This window comes from Coregonus clupeaformis, chromosome 15, assembly GCF_020615455.1.
Source record: "Coregonus clupeaformis isolate EN_2021a chromosome 15, ASM2061545v1, whole genome shotgun sequence".
NCBI classification, from domain to species: Eukaryota; Metazoa; Chordata; class Actinopteri; order Salmoniformes; family Salmonidae; genus Coregonus; species Coregonus clupeaformis.
In genome coordinates, this window is record NC_059206.1 from 63,493,341 (window position 1) to 63,514,680 (window position 21,340).

Here is a 21,340-nt window from a genome sequence, read left to right on the forward strand (position 1 = left end):
TGACGTCACACACCGGATATAGTACTACGTATATCCGTGTTTCTAACGAACGAAAGACCGGGTGCATCCCAATTGGTAGTGTGGGTACCTCTCCTCAAATCAAATCAAATTCTATTTGTCACATACGCCGAATACAACGGGTGTAGACTACAGTGAAATGCTTTTTTAGAAGTCCTTCGCAAAGATTCAGAGTTTTCTGTCACTGGCATCAGTCCTGCCGCACAATTGCCTCTTCTCCTCTACTAATTTGGAGAACAGACTTCTATGATCTAAAGAAATGAGACAGTTTAATCATTGAGCTATATAATAACCATTCCATTTTGTCAGGTCAGTGCATAGGAAAGAAAAGAGAAAGAAAGGTGACGAGGAAAGGAAGACACTTTAGACTTGAGATGCACAGTTTCAGAAAGCAGACTAGGTCCCATTACTCTTAACTGGCTTCCTTCGCTTGACTTCTTGAGAGAGAGAGAGAGAGAGAGAGAGAGAATTCTACAACCACCTAAAAGAAAGCGATTCCCAAACCTTCCATAACAAAGCCATCACCTACAGAGAGATTAACCTGGAGAAGAGTCCCCTAAGCAAGCTGGTCCTGGGGCTCTGTTCACGAAGACAAACAGACCCCACAGAGCCCCAGGACAGCAACATAATTAGACCCAACCAAATCATGAGAAAAAAAAGATAGTTACTTGACACATTGGAATAAATTAACAAAAAAAACAGAGCAAACTAGAATGCTATTTGGCCCTAAACAGAGAGTACACAGTGGCAGAATACCTGACCACTGTGACTGACCCAAAATTAAGGAAGGCTTGACTATGTACAGTGAGCATAGCCTTGCTATTGAGCAAAGGCCACCGTAGGCAGCCAGGCTATGTGCACACCGCCCACAAAATGAGGTGGAAACTGAGCTGCACTTCCTAACCTCCTGCCAAACGTATGACCATATTAGAGACACATATTTCCCTCAGACTACACAGACCCACAAAGAATTCGAAAACAAATCCAATTTTGATAAACTACCATATCTATTGTGTGAAATACCACAGTGATCAATCACAGCAGCAATATTTGTGACCTGTTGCCACAAGAAAAGGGCAACCAGTGAAGAACAAACACCATTGTAAATACAACCCATATTTATGTTTTTTTATTTTCCCTTTTGTACTTTTTTCACATCAATATAACACTGTATATAGACATAATATGACATTTGAAATGTCTTTATTCTTTTGGAACTTTTGTGAGTGTAATGTTTACTGTTTTTTAATTGTTTATTTCACTTTGGTTTATTATCTATTTCACTTGCTTTGGCAATGTAAACATATGTTTCCCATGCCAATAAAGCCCCTTAAATTGAATTAAATTGAATTGAGAGAGAGAGAGAGAGAGAGAGAGAGAAGTTCCTCTACTGCTCATAGATCATTGTTGTGACATTTGTTTTTATAACTAATATAAATATATATCTAATAATATAAATATTTACTCAGACTTTACTTTACTTTCACTTTTTCCACTAATTTGCAACATATCAAGATTGGGCTGCCTGTGTGAACGCAGCCTATAAAAACTGATGTGGGTGGCTGGGACTAAATAAACCCTCCAGGACTGAAGAACACTGGACAACTGGAGTTCATCAAATAACCTCTGAACACTCTTAAGTGATTAATATATTTATTAAAGTCTCACATTTACATAGGTTCACAACTATTCTGAGCAAAATAGGGTTGCTGCCACACAGATGGCATCAGTTCTGCTGCACTGTACATCACAAAATTTCCCAATTCTAAACCGAGACCTTATGCTGTGTTCATAACCAAGTGGGAAGGTGGTATTTACCACATACAAAATCTACTTGAACGCCCCTCCAACTGGTAATTACTAGTGGGAAAGTCGTCTATCATCCCTGAGCTCCAACTTCCTCCACATGCTGACCTCTGACGTCACCCACTAAGGAAAACATTATTTATAAATAATCTATGAATATGTTTTTGAACAAATAATTTGTTTACAAGCATGATAGCTGTACTTTTAGTTTATGCTTGACGCAGCTTGTTGGCCATTAGCCAATCAGCGTTTCTCAACGAGTTCAAAGCATGTGAATGCATCCAACTGGTATTTACGACTTCACAACTGGTAATTATTACATTCCCACTTGGTTATGAATGCAACATAAGCCCCTAGCTAACGCTCCTATGTACTTGTGTAGATTTGAAAGGTTTGGATGGGTGTAACCAACATCACAGAAACCCATAAGAGAAAGATTAAGCTGTTACCATATTGCTAACACCTATCAAATCTTCTGAGATCTACACAGGTGCCTAGGGGTTAAAGTGGAATTGAGCAAATTATCTAGATTCTAGGCCCTTACTGTCTGAGATTTCAAAACGTTATATATCTGTATATAAAGTGTACAAAAAAAGCCCAGCTTCTTTTAAAGAAACTGCATTGAATGAACAGTTTCTAAGTGTACAGTGTTGAGCAAATCAGACAATGCATTTCTAAAGACTAGTATGTTTCCATTCAAAAACACCAGTGATGTCATGGCTTCGTTACAGACGTAGGTAGTTCTAAATTGTTCCATAAAGAAACGTCAAAAAACCACAATGGGAAAATGTGTCGAAAATCTCACATTATCAAAGCTGGTTGGGATCAATTCAAGCCCCCCATCTCGAGCCCAGATATCTTCCACGTTTCATCTCATACATGGCATACTAACTGTCCATACAGTATACTAGTAATTCCAGTGTTGGATATTTCAAATCCACCACAGAGCAGCAAAACTGACCTTTTTAGAAAAAGTTAACATTTTGACTATAAATACCTGTTCTGTAAAGAATGCTGGTTTCTATGACCTGGCTGACCTTGTCATCAGAGAGTTGTGAAGAAACAAAATGGCTTCCTAAATTACATCAAAGGGACATGGTGGTTAAAACCAAAAAAACTAAAGTATCTTTACATTTAAACAGATGAATGTTTTCTCTCCCTTTCTCTCTCTCTGGGAAAGATGGGTGGAGAATACTTAGTAAATGTTCATTCTTAAACCTTTGCACCAATATGGGAACAAACTTCTTCCGATGTATGAAACCGTATAACCTACATCATCATGATCAACATTGATGTAATTCAGATGACATAATTACATTTGAAGTTACAATAATGGTCTTTGTAAAAACCCATAGCTTATTCAATCGGAATGATGGCAATTTCTGAAGTTCCATTTTGCACTGAGTTTGTGAGGTGACAGCAGCATCTGTTAGTTAGTTGTTGGCTACATCCGCCTGCCTTGGCCAGCTCTCCTCCTCTATCCCAGAGTCATACTCCTCCTCAACAGACTCCTTAGCAGCTGCTCTGGAGGCACAAATAAAAAAGTGATTAAATTCTGCTGCAAATAAATGAAAAGTAATGGTAAAATACTGTATTTTCAATTAAATTGGTGTGAAACCACACCATATAGAATTTTGCCATACGCTATTAAAGTGGATGTGTCACACGTCCAAATGTATTATTATTATTGGAGAATTGTCATGGGCGTTTTGGAGGCATTAAGCAGCAATCTGGTTTCTAGCAGAGAGTATGTACATTAGCTAACAAGTTGGCTAACTACCTCACTAGGATTATTTACGTTAGTTAGCTACCGCTCCTGCTGTCCTTTGCTAGCTACTTCTGCTTCATGCCTCCAAAAATGACTAGGAGGTCTCCAGTAAGGTTTCCATTTTGACGACTGTTACTTATCCACTTTAAAACTGTATTGTCCCCAACCGAGTTGAGTCTCAGGTAATTATGAATACTTACTTTACATACACAGGCACTGATTTCCCTTGGACTACGTCTTTGTTCAGCTCAACAGCCATGATGTCTGAGTGTGGCACTTCAAACATGGGTTCAAGAAGTAATTTTTCCTTAAAAAGACGAGAGAAGGAATATTACTCACAACCCTCAAAGGTTTAAGACATACATTTCAAAATGCATGTCCAAAAAATTACATTACATTTCATTTCAAAATGTAAATCACAATATATACATTACATGAATGTACATTTCAAAATATTTATTGAGGTACTTACCATAATGGACCTTAGCCCACGAGCACCGGTCTTCCTTTCCAAAGCCAACCTGGCGATGGCTCTCAAGGCATCTGGAGTTACGTTCAGTTCACACTGGAATGAGATTGAGGTAATACAAGTGTTCATGAAATAATCACAACTTTTTTGGAAGGCACACGCAAAGACATCAGAACCCACAGAGGTATATACACAGACACTAGTGTGTGCACATCCACACACAGATAAATACACAACATTTGTTGTGATATTTGCAGGCATAAATGCTTTATTTTGCGGGGTGATTCGTTGAAATTGCGAGCCCTCTTTTTGTAGTGTGGTGATCGTCAGTTTTATGCAATAATATTCCGATGACTGTTTTATGTACAGAATCGCAAAATCCTGAAGGGACCGACTACTACTACGACTATTACTACTACCACCACCACCACCACTAACCCCACTACTGCTACTACTACTACTACTACTACTACTACTACTACTACTACTACTACTACTACTACTACCACCACCACCTGTAACACCAATACTTCAACTACCACTACCACTACTACTACCACCACTAATAATAACAATAATGAGTCCCCACCTTGTCCATGCTGAACAGGGCCTGGTACTGGGGTATGACAGCATTGCGTGGCTCTGTCAGGATCCTAACCAGGGTCTCCTCGTCTAGGCTGTGCAGGGGCACCACCACAGGCAGGCGCCCCACGAACTCGGGGATCATCCCAAACTCGATGAGGTCCCGGGCCTCCACATGCTTCAGGAGCCGGTCCTTCTCCTCGATCTCCAGCACGGCGTCCATCTCCGCTCCGCTGCTGTTGGCCAGGTCTGCGGCCGCAGCTGCCCGACGCCCCTGGCCCATACTGGACGGTGTGCCGAAGCCCAGATACTGCAGAGAGGGGGAGGGATGCAGTTACAGAGAGACAGTTCTGCTACTATAGGCTGATTTTGTAGTTATGTTGCATTGTCTATTTGATGTCTCATTTCTTTTCATCTTATATACACACAAGTGAAGCTGCTCCGAATACCCAAGTCCTCTTGACCCCACCTGAACCTTCCCAATCCCACCCACATTTGCAGTCTTTTCTGACCAAAGGCTGCATCCTAACTTGAGATAGGCCCGTGCTTTAAAGTCAATTTTTACGCAGACCAATTTCATTAGGATTTGTCCCACAGTGACTGGACTGTATCAGGTTGAGAACGTTGTAAACACAACTGCAGTTCTTCTCATTTACCTTGTGGCAGAATTTGGGGTGAGCTCTTGTAACTTCTCAAGGGATATGTTCTGTGTTGGACTGTGATGTTATGCATTTCATAGACTCCTGTTTAGTCTGCACTCTAAAACAAGGCCATTGTGTTCTGGAACTGTTGCTTGTATAAATAACAGTTGTGTAACAATATGATTGTATTATCACCTCCTACTATATAAGGGACATGTAACCATTTACTCTTGGAGCTCCTTCCCTGACTGCGATCAGAGAGGGATCTACCTTGCAGCTGCTCGTATGTATTAAAGACTGACTAATGTATAATTATAAATTAGTCTCTGCCTAATCTTTGGATCGAGTTTTCCACAACAACCTTGTAATGTCATGTAGATACAGTGCATTCAGAAAGTATTCACACCCCTTTACTTTTTCCACATTTTGTTGTGTTACAGCCTGAATTTAAAATTGATTACATTTAAGTTTTTTGGTTACTGGCCTACACACAACACCCTATAATGTCAAAGTGGAATGATTTTTATCTGAATTTTTACTAATTAATAAAATATGAAAAGCTTAAATGTCTTGAGTCAATAAGTATTCAACCCCTTTGTTATGGCAAGCCTAAATATACTGAACAAAAATATTAATGCAACATGTAAGGGTTGGTCCCATGGTACTCTCCTGAGTGGCGCAGTGGTCTAAGGCAGTGCTAGCTGTGCCACTAGAGATCCTGGTTCGAATCCAGGCTCTGTCGTAGTCGGCCGTGACCGGGAGACCCATGGGGCGGTGCGCAATTGGCCCAGGGTAGGGGAGGGAATGGCCGGCAGGGATGTAGCTCAGTTGATAGAGCATGACGTTTGCAACGCCAGGGTTGTGGGTTTGATTCCCACAGGTGGTTTGAAAAATAAAATAATGTAAGTCGCTCTGGATAAGAGCGTCTGCTAAATGTAAATGTAATGTTTCATGAGCTGAAATAAAAGATCCCAGACATTTTCCATACGCACAAAAAGCTTATTTCTCTCAGATTTTGTGCACAAATTTGTTTACATCCCTGTTAATGAGCATTTCTCCTTTGCCAAGATAATCTATCCACCTGACAGGTGGCATATGAAGAAGCTGATTAAACAGCATGATCATTAAACAGGTGCACCTTGTGCTGGGGACAATAAAAGGCCACTCTAAAATGTGCAGTTTTGTCACACAACACAATGCCACAGCTGTTTCATGTTTTGATGGCGCGTGCAATTGGCATACTGACTGCAGGAATGTCCACAAGAGCTGTTGCCAGAGAATTGAATGTTCATTTCTCTACCATAAGCTGCCTCAACATCGTTTGTAGAGAATTTTGCAGTACTTCCAACCGGCCTCACAACCGCAGACCACGTAACCACGCTAGCCCAGGACCTCCACATCCAGCTTCTTCACCTGCGGGATCGTCTGACACCAGCCACCTGGACAGCTGATGAAACGGAGGAGTATTTCCATCTGTAATAAAGCCCATTTGTGGGGAAAAACTCATTCTGATTGGCTGGGCCTGGCTCCCCAGTGGGATGACCTGGCTCCCAAGTGGGTGGGCCTATACCCTCTCAGGCTCACCCATGTCAGCGCCCCTGCCCAGTCATGTGAAATCTATAGATTACATCCTAATGGATTTATTTCAATTGACTGATTTCCTTATTTGAACTGTAACTCAGTAAAATCGTTGAAATTGTTGCATGTTGCATTTATATTTTTGTTCAGTATAAGTTCAGGAGTAAAACTTTTGCTTAACATGTCACATAAATTGCATGGACTCACTCTGTGTGCAATAATAGTGTTGAATCTGTGTTTAAATTCACTTCTCGAGACCTTATTGAAGGGGTGCACATTTTGTTTTTTTGCCCTAGCACTACACAGCTGATTGAAATAATCAAAGCATGATGATGAGTTCATTATTTGAATCAGCTGTGTAGTGTTAGGGCAAAAACCAAAACAAGCACCCCTTGGGGTCCCCAGGACCAAGTTTGGGAAACGCTGGTTTAACATGATTTTTGAATGACTACCTTATCTCTGTACCCAACACATACAAATATCTGTAAGTGAATTTTATACACAGATTCAACCACAAAGACCAGGGAGGTTTGCCAAGGCCTCGCAACGAAGGGCACCTATTGGTGAAAATAAATAAAGCAGACATTGAATATCCCTTTGAGCATGGTGAAGTTATTAATTACACTTTGGATGGTGTATCAATACACCCAGTCACTACAAAGATACAGGTGTCCTTCCTAACTCAGTTGCTGGAGAGGAAGGAAACTGCTATGGGATTTTACCATGAGTTACAGAGTTTAATGGCTGTGATGGATCAACAACATTGTAGTTACTCCACAACACTAACCTAATTATGTATGCTTGTAATCATTAAAGACTGGGGAGTTTTTCAGGATAAAAAAGAAACGGTGATTGAATTTTGAAAATAATAATGGGCAAATGTTGCACAATCCAAGTGTGGAAAGCTCTTAGACTTACCCAGAAAGACTCACAGCTATAATCGCTGCAAAAGGCGCTTCTACAAAGTATTGACTCAGGGTTGTGAATACTTATATAAATTAGAGATATTTCTGTATTCCATTTTCAATTAATGTGCAACAATTTCTAAAAACATGTTTTCACTTTGTCATTGTGGGGTATGTGTGTGTAGATGGGTGAGAATTTTTTTGGATTCAATGCAATATCACTTATGGTAACACTAAAACCCTTGCACTTACAAATGCAACCTTGCCACAAAATCAAGGGTCTGTCTGAAATGTTTGCCTCCCTATCTAGTCTAGTATAGTACATTTGGCCAGAGCCACACAGGGGACGGCAGCCTAGTTTCGTTCTGTATTGACTGTTTGTTATTTGTGTGCTGTTTTTTATTGTATGAACCACTCCACAAGAAATTCCCTCACGAAAAAGGTAGTTATAAAAAAAATTGAAATAAAATTGAAATACAATTTGGAATAAAAGATTTGACATTGAAATGTTCACCTTTTCACACTTCCTCATGCTGATGATCCGGTCCAGGCCGTTGAAGGCACCGGAGGCCACAAACAGGATGTTGGTGGTGTCCACCTGGACAGTCTCTCCTCTCAGCTTCCTGGAGTTCTTCTCGGGGACGTTGATGATAGTGCCCTCCAGGAGTTTGAGTAGACCCTACCAAATGACCACCAAACGGAGGACATTATGAGACACACACAATGTACACTACCCCAGAGAAATTCCTCATTACCTCTCCTCGTGCTGGAACATCTTTGCCCTAGCCATTTCTGGGTGATCAAACACGCGTCTAGAGCAAATATGTTCTAGAGAGGCAACAGCCAAGATGGTAGAAGGGTAATGAGGGAATTTATCACATGGTGCAAAAAATATTTTTTTTTAGCTTTGGATTTAACTGTCTGAGTTTCACGGGCAACTAGCCACTGAAGGTTATAAGACACGGGAGCTTTCCAAATAGACAATTAAAGAAGTATCAGCAAGTAAAGTTTGGATGGGAAACCACTGTAACAGGTATGTATGGTCCCATGTTGTAATCCTTATGGGAGATCAACAAGTCAACAAGTGTGTTTTTCACAGACTTGCAGTGAAAGGTCAAGGAAATCTGTTATGAAACCAGAATATACAGGTTTTATAACTGACAGGGCAAACAGTGTTCATGGCAGGACTTTACCGCCTGACAGTGACAGATCTACATACTACATATCTATAAATAGTCTACTATGATATCTATCTATACACAGTATACACTGACCTGCTGTACTCCCTCACCCCACGTCTCGTAACTGGTGGATTCCGGGCACACTGCCAATCTTATCCACCTCATCCAGGAACACGATGCCTGTGAGGACCAATCAGTGAAGAGACCGAGAACCAATCACCGTTCAGAGCATAGAGTTAGCATACAGTATATCAACATTTTTACCACAGAAGAATCTTTGGCTTCACCTTGTGTAGTCACCGTGCAGTGATGATAGAGAAATAACAAAATATATGTTGCACAGCAGTCATGAAAGACTTGGGCCTACACTGTCACTATATCTTTAAAGGTACAATAGGAAGAAATCGCTGCGCCATTTCCTGGTTGCTAAAATAAGTATTGAATAGTGTAGAGCTTCATTGTACACGTCTAAACTACTGTGAAATGTATTTTCAATAACTAAAAATATAGTTTTTTTCAGATGTTTGAAGACCGAAAGTAAAACTGAAAGTAAAACAAGCAAAAACGAAACTTGAGAACGGGAAGCATAGAAAAATAGCGCACATAGCACTGATCTACCGCTTCTCAGACATACTGTCAATGAGGATAACTGATCTAGAACTCACATTTCTATGTGAATTTGGTCAGGTCACCCAAAAGGTTGCCTACTGTGCCTTTAATTCAGTTATTTACTTTGAAAAACATCCCTCTTAGGGTATTTAGGGAAATGTATCTGCTACAAGTACAGTCCTTGATAAGATAGTCAGACAGATGGCACGTTTCATAAGCTTTTCTTTATCCAATTAAATAATTCACCATCAAAACTCAACCAACACTTAGTAGTGTTGTCCTCTGTAGCTCAGCACGCGCTTGTAACGCCAGGGTAGTGGGTTCGATCCCGGGACCACCCATACACAAAAATGTATGCACGCATGACTGTAAGTCGCTTTGGATAAAAGCGTCTGCTAAATGGCATATTATTATTATTATTTTATTATTTAGTACATGGACTGAAGTTGATGTGCTACAAGTACAATACTTGATAATATAGTCGTACTGACGTCACATTTCATACACAACCACAGGCATTCACATTCACAAGCAAGTAAGTAACACATTATACTATACCTTGTTGTGCTTTCTCAACAGAGTTGTTGGCGTCTTGGAGGAGCTTGGCCACCACAGACTCAATGTCTTCGCCCACATAGCCTGCCTGGAGTTAGCGTGGTGCAGTCGCAGATAGCGAAGGCACATCCAGACACCTAGCAAGAGTCTGGGCCAAGAGGGTTTTACCTGCAATATGGATGTCAATCAATGTCAGGAAATAGGAAATACCAAAGCATCCATTTTACAACTTTTGTTTAAAGGAATACTACACAAAAAAACCTTTGTGTTAAAGGGATACTTCAGGATTTTATCTAATTCCCTAGAGTCACCATTTTTATGTCTCTGCGTGCAGTTTGAAGGAAGTTGCTAACTAGCGTTAGCGCAATTGTTTACTAGTGTTAACGCAATCCCAACAAATTGTGCATGTCAGTAGTCAAGTCTGCTGAGCACTTTCAGTACAAAGCAAAAACTGTCATGATGATGCCTTTGAGTGTATTATTCCTTTAATGCACTTTTAGTTTCCTGTAATACAGATGTCAAAGCCAACAATCCTATTACAACTTATTTTGTATGTGTTTTGTTTGACCCCTCTTGGGAACTCGTAAAAGACTACGTACGACTACGAAACAGATGGCATACATGGTTGTAAAAGTAGATGTTAGCATATAGCAATTGACTTTAGAGTCATGTCAGAAAGCGTGACAGTAATACCAGCTGTAATGCCATAATTGTGTCACCTTATGCAGGGCTCATGACAGTGCAGGGTGAATTCAGGCACTTGGCGCAACTCTTAGTGTCAGTGTCATAACTGTGTAAAGTCAGTTTCCATCCACACTCATGAGCATTTATGACATCTGCTACTGTATGTCATTACTACCCTTCGCAGGCCTTATAACAGTGTAGGGCCAATTGAAGAGCTGACTCAATGACAAACTGTTTAATCACAGAGGGACATAGGAGACTCTGATCAAAAGTAGTACACTATAATAGAAAATGATTTCCCTTACAGATTGGCACCTGCTCCCATCCTTCCAAAGGAGTTTCATCTGCTCACCTGATCCGGTGGGTCCCAGCAGCACGATGTTGCTCTTCTCCAGTTTGATGTTGGTGTGGTGAGAGTCGAGCACCTCGCCCCCCCTCTTCTCCTGGGCAGGCTGCTGGCTTTGCTGCTGCACTGATGCACCCAGCGCGTTGCCATGGGGACTGATCCCGGAGATCTGCAGCAGCTCTGAAAGAACAGACAGAGAGGAGGTAAAGAAAAGGAGGGAATGGAGAGGGAGGGGGCGGAGAGAGAGAGGAGGTGGGACAAAAAGAGAGAAGAGAGAGAGAGGTCAGCTAGGAACGTAGTGCACTATATAGGGAATAAGGGTGTCATTTGGGACACAAACCATATGATTTGCAGCGTCTGTGGATGGGTGTGTGGCTCCAGGATCGGCTCAGCCACAGCAGGACCCACAACAAGCAAGCCACGCAGGCCAGAACCTCTCCGGGGTAAAGTTTCCCCCTAGGTACAGATCTAGGATCAGCTTACCCACCCCCCGATCCTTAGTGGAAAAATGCTAAACTGATCCAAGATCAGGGTCTAGAGGCAACTTCACCCTACTCCACCAAAACCTGTGAAAAAGGGATAACCCTTGACCTCAAGGGTTTTCTGATGATGACACAACACTACCGAACCTCTACAGATAAGCAGCAGGACACACATTTCCAGTTATATGTATTATCCCCTGCTGAGAAAATGCAACCTTATATTGACGTTGTTCTATAACAAAATGTTTGTCCTGTGTCCAAGTCTATTCTATAAATAAATTGTTCACTAGGTTCAGCTACTGTATATACTGTGAGAGTGAATAAATATTGGACTAAGGCACAGTGTTTCGTTACTGTGTGGAGAGATATAGATACCATGTGTATGACTAATAACAAGGTTACCAGGCCACTGTCTGTCTGTCTGTATTTCTGTCTGATTTTCTTTGTCTGTCTGTATGTCTGTCTGTCTCTGTCCGTCTGTGTGTCTGTCTCACTTACTGGACATGTCTGAGAGAGGGAACATGCACTTTGCCCAATATTCTTATTATGTCACTTCTGCTTGTTGTGCAACTCTCAGGCAGGCATACATACTGTCCATGTTACCTGATACAGCAGTTCCAGTTAGGGGACGGTGGGGGAGAGAACGGTGGTGGAGAGAACGGTGGGGAGAGGACGGTGGGGGAGAGAACGGTGGGGAGAGGACGGTGGGGGGAGAGGACGGTGGGGGGAGAGAACGGTGGGGGGAGAGGACGGTGGGGGAGAGGACGGTGGGGAGAGGACGGTGGGGGAGAGAACGGTGGGGAGAGGACAGTGGGGGAGAGGACGGTGGGGGAGAGAACGGTGGGGAGAGGACGGTGGGGGAGAGGACGGTGGGGGGAGAGGACGGTGGGGAGAGGACGGTGGGGGGAGAGGACGGTGGGGAGAGGATGGTGGGGAGAGGATGGTGGGGAGAGGATGGTGGGGGTGAGGACGGTGGGGGGTGAGGACGGTGGGGGAGAGGACGGTGTGGAGAGGACGGTGGGGGGGAGAGGACGGTGGGAGAGGACGGTGGGGGAGAGGATGGTGGGGGGAGAGGACGTGGGGGGAGAGGACGTGGGGGAGAGGGACGTGGGGGAGAGGACGGTGGGGAGAGGACGGGGGGGAGAGGATGGTGGGGGGAGAGGACGTGGGGGAGAGGACGTGGGGAGAGGACGGTGGGGAGAGGACGTGGGAGAGGATGGTGGGGGAGAGGACGGGGGGAGAGGACGTGGGGAGAGGATGCAGGGTGAGGAGAATTTTGGCATTTGTACAACCGGACTATTAGTTGATTGAAACTGAAAAGTGATGAGCTGGGAAAGAGACTATTAGCGAGCTAGAGAACATTTTGGTGAGAGAAGTGCTGAAAGCCCCCTGGCTGTATGTAACTGATATTCTGTAACGAGTTACCACTTACTTGTCAATATGTGTTCATCCTCTCGTCTTCTCTAGCTCCACAGAACGAGGGTGAAAGTTGTCATCTGACATTATCACTACCGTTACCATGAGGCACTGGAAAATGCCATTAGCCCAAAGTCCTGTTCAAACTGGGAAAACCTTAAAGTAACTGTCCAGTGAAAAGCTCACTTTTAAAAGTTAATATTCTATTCACTCATACCCAAATAATGTTGTTTACTCATCCTATATTCGTATTTGTGGCCAAAGCATAAATTGGAGAAATAACACTTAAAAGTAACCACCTCAAACTTGTATCTCAAACAGACCATTTAAAAAATGCTTGCTATTTCCTTATAGAGGATGATGTCATCAAGCTGGCCAATCAGCGGTCTACCCAAATGAAAGAAATTTATGACCGGTATACGCCATTCTGTTGTTGGGTTACGCCCACACCAAAAAAACATACTTTACTACCATTTTTGTGAAGGAAAACTATTTCACTCATATTGTAATTAATTATTGGTCATATTTCATAGAAATCTGGAAACACTGGGTAGTTACTTTAAATCAATGGATGAGGGAGGACTTCAAGAGACGGCGTTTTATTTTAGCCTTTAAAAGCCATTGTACACATGCCAAAGAGAACAGTTTATCATACCATTCATTCCATTCCATTCAGCTATGATTCTGTTTTACATTGCACATGGGCTAATGCATTTTGTTAACCTGAGTGAATGGCATGCTGTCACATTTCAAGGTGCACAGTAAAACAATTAACTGCCACTACACTTAGGACGCACCTCGATAGTATAAAGTCGCTTCCTCTCATCTCCTCTTCTTCTTCTGCACTGATTTGAAGACATAAGATAGCTACTCAATAGTACCTTTCACCTGTCAAGTTCATTCACATAGGTGCAGATGGAAGAAATAATTTGCGAGGAAGGGAGAAGGCCATTTCAGACAAATGAGATACAGAAACAGACAGGGACGGTACCAACCTCGTGGAGTCAGGGGAGGCCTGCTTCTCTACCTCCGCCTGTGGCTTGGTGCCCGCTCCCGGAAGGTTTGTAGATGCGCTTGTAGTGGTTGTAAACAGCCACCGCCAGCACCTTCTTTGCATAGGACTGGCCAACAACGTACTTATCCAGGTAGGCATAGATCTGAAAGACAATTTGTTAACACTTTACATAAAGCATAATGCATGATGCAGTTATAATGCATTACAATACATATAAGTATTAATGATCCTCCTTACAATGTCACATTATCATCATCTTATAAAAAATAACAGCCATTTTGGGTCATTTGAAAATGTTCAACATACAGCGACAAAACATATTATAAGCCTTATAATAAGACATGAATTATAAAGGCTCATACAAGCCAATAACAAGTTATAAAGCATTATATCTACAGGCTTTAAAGGGGCTATCATTGATTTGTATATACATTTTTGAACTTTTAAATTAATGTTTGAATTTGAGTGTGGTTACATTTCTCCAGCCTCATCCTCCAACGATAAAAAAGTGGTGGGGTTACCGCATTGTTGTGGTTTGAATCCCAGACTGTAAGTAATGCCTTAAGTAAAATGTTACCAACAAGTTCTGCAGACTGTTCATACACACACGTCCCTCTTTGGGGCTTTTTTTTGGTACAATCTCTGCTTGTTCTACTTTCAGTGGTGTGGCGGATGTTACAAAGCTCGGTAAGCTATAACTTAACATGGATGACTGAACCACACATTCTCTGACAGACACAAAAAGTGCATGTGTTGGGACATTGCAAGAGGACAGAGAGTAGCTAGAAGGGTTTGATATAGAAATTAAAATATATACAGGTTAAAAGTAATGACTAAATGTTCCACCCTTAAAAATAGTTGTGAAATGTTCTTGTTTTAAGTATGATTAGTACTTTCTTAGTAGTGACTAATTATTATACTCCGAAACTGTGTGAGATGTGTTAGAATCTACTACCTGGTAATGTGTGAGTGTAGGACCAGTAAAGTTAAATATAGATACAATAAATAAAAACCCACGCTGCAGCGGTATGTGTGCACCGCAGGCAACGGCTTAGACCACTAGACCATCCTAGGCCACAATGAATCCCGTTCTTGTTGTTCCACATCTTAACACTTTACTTAAAGCCTGCAGGTATAATGCATTGTAAGACCTGTCTACTGTACCTTTTTAGGAGGAGGGGGAGGTTTCTGCTGGAAGGCCAGTTTGACGGCCTCGTTGGCTGCTCCCTGCTCCTTATTGAGACGCTTGTTGGAGTCGGTCTCTGACAGCACCACAAAGAAGTGATGACATTTCTCACATTTCACAAAGCGGGTTGAAGCTAGGGAGAGGGAGGGGGGGGAAGTATGTTATGGCACCAACTAAGCCGGATCATGATATTGCTAGTTGGGGCATAAGCACACAAACTAGATCTGTGTTACTTTTAGCTGGTCTGTGACTGTGACCCATTTGTTACATAAGGACTTTATTTGTTAGTAACACGCAATATGTTTGACAGCAGTTGCCCAGTAGTCTGGCATTCCCTATAGATGTGTGAGCTGCACTGAGCCAGTAGATACTAGGTAAAACAGGTCAGTTGAAAGCTAGGGCAACACCATATTCTCTTAAATGCTGTCCCTTCCACATGTTGTGCATGTCATTCAGACTGGTACCCATGTTAAAGAACCATATGTTAAATAAATTAAAATAAATTAAAAGAACGTGAGTGTCAGGGTCACTGCACAGTTTGCTAGCATGGGTTCCCAATCTGTTTGTGCTGTCTTGCCTACTCCTATGGTCAATTGGCGTATCTTTGGCATAACAACGACCATATAGGAGTTGGCCATACAGCACAAACAGATCTGGGACCAGGCAAAAAGTTTGCTGCTTGTTTCAAAGCACTTTTATTGAACATTAACTTTCTCATACTTGAGATTGGCTCCTGCGCCAAGCTTGACCGTACACAATTCCTCTCCTCTCTTTTCAAATATGCAAAGAAAAGTAAAACACTTACACACAAAGGTTTCTACATGTGTGCAGGCGTCTCCACACTTGGGACAGCGTAGCTGGCTGCCTCCTTTTCCGGAGCCACCGGAGCCTCCTCTTTTCCCACTTCCCGCATCACCAACTGATTTCTGTCAAGAGTGGAAGAGCAGAGGATGTAGAGTATGTACTGTAGCTACTGCTGGGACTAGATCATTCACCATGGAGGAAGTCATGAAGATATCATAACATTCAATGAACTTTACATATGGCCAACAGGTATAATGCATTATGATGTGATTGCCATGCATTGTAAGACTTGTCATCATAAGCATGTGTGACATTATAATGTCTTATTAATAGTAACAACAGATTAATAAGGATTGATTTTGACATACCTTTCCTCCATCGCCGGAGCCATCTTTGATGTCTTTTGATGAAAAATATACAGATGATTTGGAGAAGGATCTCACAGGAACTCTTCTGCTTAATCGGATTTCAGGTGTTCCTAGTCTGCTAATAGAAAATAACTGGACTCTGGTGTTAGAGATACCTGTGAAAGTACAAGCAGATTCAATCAATTGACATACTGTTAATGTACATTTTCTAAATCAGCAATGCAAACATTGAGCATATTACTGATCAATAGATAAAAACACCTATATAAAAACACCTATATTTCTTCATAAGTGTCAAATATGAATGCATAAGGGGGCATGTCCCTGAAAGCTCCCCAAAACATAGATTTATTCATAACATGAAAATGTTGACAAAATCTTTGGATAAATAACTAACTGTACTGCATGCACCACCACTGCAGGGTTCTTTCTTGTGTAACAACATTGTAGGTCAAGTTACCATCAGTTTAGCTAGCTTTAGCTACAAGGCTAGCTGGTAGCTGTTACAGGTTCCAACTTTGCAAAACAACCATGTTACCCCTTTTCACATTAGTTGCTTTTCTCAACACCTCATATTCATTATTTGTTACAATGTGGCACTGAACATTATATGACTGCATGGGATAGAATTCCATGATAGTGCAACTTGCAAACTGGCTGGCTAGAAGACTAGCTAGCTAGCCAGCAAGTTAGCGAGCAAAATATGCTTACCTTTTTGAGAAGTTATGAACAATCTCGCCGCTGATCTGCATGGGCATGACATTATTTTATTTAAGTCGGCAAAAAAGATATAAATAGGAATGTGGGGAATATCACAGAGTAATAAAAAAAACTAGCCAAAAGTGTGTTGACTGGCAAGCTAGCTAGCTAGCTTAGCTGGCTAATGAACTAGCTACAGTAGCGTTGGTAAATAGAACGCACTGTTCAGTTCAGCCAGCATTAACGTATCCAGTCTGTGGGTCTTGTCCGAACCTGTAAAAAAGGAGTTGAAAATAGGATGTAATTATAATGCAAAACAATATCCATAATATTAATGTGTTATTATACCTCGAGACTAGTAGCTGAACAAGTAACGTTCTAGCTAGCTAGCCAATAAAGTAGGCTAAACATATACTTACGATTATGCTGGCTTGAAAGCCAAACAAATAAAATCATTGATGAAATGCAAATCAAATTACGCCGTCATGATGTCAATACCACAGAGTGTGCGAGTTACAGAACCCTAATTTCTTCTCTTATGTGACAGTGTAATATTGAGTGATGTAACCAATGAATGGTGTTACGATGGGCCATTCAGAAGAGAGCAGAAAAAAACGTATGCCCTATGTTCAGTAGATTGTATATCTAGAACAACCAGAATAAGATTCGAACGGAGCCGTATTAAATATGACTCTGGATTCGAGTAATGTGGACAACCAATAATTATACTTCTAGAGAGGGTGAACAAAATACACTTTGCCTTACAGCTATTATGATTGGCTGGAGCTCAAAGTCGATTCCATGCCAGGACAGGCCGAAAATATTTAGGGTATCTCAGACTGTTCAGGCAATTCTCACATAGAAACTTCATTGTGATGAATTATGTTTGATTTGCTTTTTTACATGTGTCTCACAAATGTAGATGAAAGTGGCTATTTTAGACCCCTTTTAGACCTACAGTATATGATCTGTGAACGGTACAGGATACAGTCAGACAACATCTTGGTGTCATTATACTCCTTACGGTGTGCTCTAATCTGATTCTAGACTAAATTTCACACAGAACAAGGGGAGGTTTTTAGATAGAGTCATCATAGATTATGTCTATAATCAGTCCCAGGTTTATATTCAAAATGGCCGCCATTTATTTCAATGGAAGGAACTGCATCAACGATTATCTATTATATTGACAAGCTATTAGAGTTACTGCTCTAACAATGGAAATACATGTCCTCAACGATGGAAGGCAGGCGAGATCAGGTGGGACCATTCTAGCCAATGAGAGGGCAGCAGGGTAGATCTACTCTGAACAACAGGCACAACTCACCTGGGGGGGTTTCAAAGTTGGCAGAATGCCACATGCATCCGGTTATATCAGTACATTTGTAACAGTCTAAACATTACGAAACTTCTATTTCATCAAATAAGCAATGTTATTCGACACACTCTCATAGACCTCCATACAAAAAAAAGGGCTTATCTCCCAAGGACAGATTTGGGGCGGTGTAAATCCTCTCATTATGCCTCTTCCTCTCTGACTGCATTGATTTTGCATAAATGAATAAAGAATTAGTGTAATAGACCAATAATTACTTAAAATGTGTGTTGCAATGTGGACAACCCTAAATGAAGGCCCAAGTATGTCAGTTATATGTATTTAATCAAAATCAAAATCAAATCACATTTTGATTGTCACGTGTCGAATACAACAGGTGTAGACCTTACCGTGAAATGCTTACTTACAAGCCCTTAACCAACAATGCAATTTTAAGAAAAATAAGAGTTAAGAAAATGTATTCGTCACATACACAGTTTGCAGCAGGTATAAAAGGTGCAGCGAAATGCTTATGTGCTCGCTCCCTCAACACTTTTTTTTTTTTAAATTTTTTAGTCATTTAGCAGACGCTCTTATCCAGAGCGACTTTACAGTTAGTGAGTACATACATTATTTTATTTTTCATACTGGCCCCCCGTGGGAATTGAACCCACAACCCTGGCGTTGCAAACGCCATGCTCTACCAACTGAGCTACATCCCTGCCGGCCATTTCCCTCCCCTACCCTGGACGACACTGGGCCAATTGTGCGCCTCCCCATGGGCACATGAATCAATAATAACACTGAAAGAGGAGTCAAAAATAACAAGTAGTAGAAGTAATAGAAGAGGTAGTATGCATAGTAATAATGGACTGGATTTACACGTATAAAGTGAGTAGTGGAATCAATAGTATATATTAGAACAGCAGCGTTGACTGTGTGTGTGTGTGTGTGTGTGTGTGTGTGTGTGTGTGTGTGTGTGTGTGTGTATGTATGTGTGTGCATGTGTGTATGTGTGTGTGAGCTCTGAGTGCGTGTGCGCTGATGTTTGTGTGTTTATGTGTGTTTGTGTGTGTGTGTGTGTGTGTGTGTTTGTGTGTGTGTGAGTGTGTGTGTGTGTGTGAGTGTGTGTGTGTGTGTATGTGTGTGTGAGCTCTGAGTGCGTGTGTGCTGATGTTTGTGTGTTTATGTGTGTTTGTGTGTGTGTGTGTGTGTGTGTGTGTGTGTGTGTGTGTGTGTGTTTGTGTGTGTGTGAGTGTGTGGGTGTGTGTTTGTGTGTAAGTTTGTGTATAAGGGTTGGATGTGTGGGTAGTCAGTGCAAACTATTTCTAAGATACATATAGTCTCTCCAGTGCAAATAGTCTCTAAGCTGCAGGTCTGTGCAGGGAGACAGCTAAGTTGAGCTTTTCAGCAGTCTGATGGCCTGGTAGTAGAAGCTGTCTCAGATCCTGTTGGGGTCGAGACCCTTTCCCAGATGGTAACAGAGTGAACAGTCTGTGGCTCGGGTGACTGGAGTCCTTGACGATCTTTCTGACATTCCTCAGACACAGCCTGGTGTAGATGTCCTGGAGGGCAGGGAGCTCTCCCCAAGTTACGTATTGGGCCGGACGTACCATTTTCTGTGGGGCCTTCCGGTTGAGGGCGGTGCAGTTGCTGTTCCAGACAGTGATGCAGCCAGTCAAGATGCTCTCGATTGTGCAGCTGTAGAACTTATTTAGGATTCGATGGCCCATGCCAAATTTCTTCAGGCGCCTGGGGTTGAAGAGGCGCTGCTGCACCTTTTTCAACACGGTGGTGGTGTGATTGGACCATGTCAGGTTCTCTGTGATTTGCACACCGAGGAACTTTAAGGTATTGACCCTCTCCCTGCAGCCCTGTCGATGACAATAGGGGCATGCTCCTCCCCCTGTTTCCTGTGGTCCACCATCAGCTCCTTTGTTTTTGCTAACGTTGAGGGAGAGGCTGTTTCTAACCTCCTCCCTGTATTCTGTCTCGTCGCTCGTTGACGATCAGGCTCACCACTGTCGTGGTTGTCAGCAAACTTAATGATGTTGTTGCAAACTTAATGTGTGGCCACACAGTCGTGGGTGTACATTGAGTATACCCTGTACTGTTAAATTTTTTCTAATCACCAATTGAATAATGTATATTTTATTTGTCAACCAGCCACTGAACTAATGGCTACAAAATGATTAGGTAACATATTTCATTTACAACTGGTAAGGTTGAAGGTTGGAGCATAATTTTAAGATCATGATGGTCAGGGACAGAAGAGATTGTAATCACCAATGTTCCTTTTTAGGGATAATTTGTGTTTAACTAAATCTTTGTGTTAACTTGCTGGGACAACTCAACAAATGACAGAGCACACCTTTCATCTTAGCATAAGCATTGCTATACACTGAGTGTTCAAAACATTAGAAACACATGCTCTTTTCATGACATACACTGACCAGGTGAATCCAGGTGAAAGCTATGATCCCTTATTTATGTAACCTAAAACCACTTCAATCAGTGTAGATGAAGGGGAGTTAAAGAAGGTTTTTTAAGCCTTGAGACAATTGAGACATGGATTGTGTATGTGTGTCATGCACAGTGATGTACTACTTAAGTCATTGTTTAGGGCATTTGTACTTTACTTAACTATTTATATTTTTGACAACTTTATTCCTACATTCCTAAAGAAAATGATGTACTTTTTACTCCCTGACACCCAAAAGTACTCGTTACATTTTGAATGCTTAGCAGGACAGGAAAATGGTCTAATTCACACACTTATCAAGAGAACATCCCTGGTCATCCCTACTGCCTCTGATCTGGCGGACTCACTAAACACACGCTTCGTTTGCAAGTTATTTCTGAGGGTTGGAGCGTGCCCCTGGCTATCCATACATTAAAAAAATAAAATGGTGC

At 41.8% G+C, this 21,340-nt stretch overlaps 1 pseudogene; it reads right to left on the minus strand.

Moving 5' to 3' along the window:
* Positions 1–2,376: 2,376 nt before the first annotated feature.
* Positions 2,377–17,863, minus strand: LOC123492612 (annotated as a pseudogene).
* Between the last annotated feature and the right edge of the window lie 3,477 nt (positions 17,864–21,340).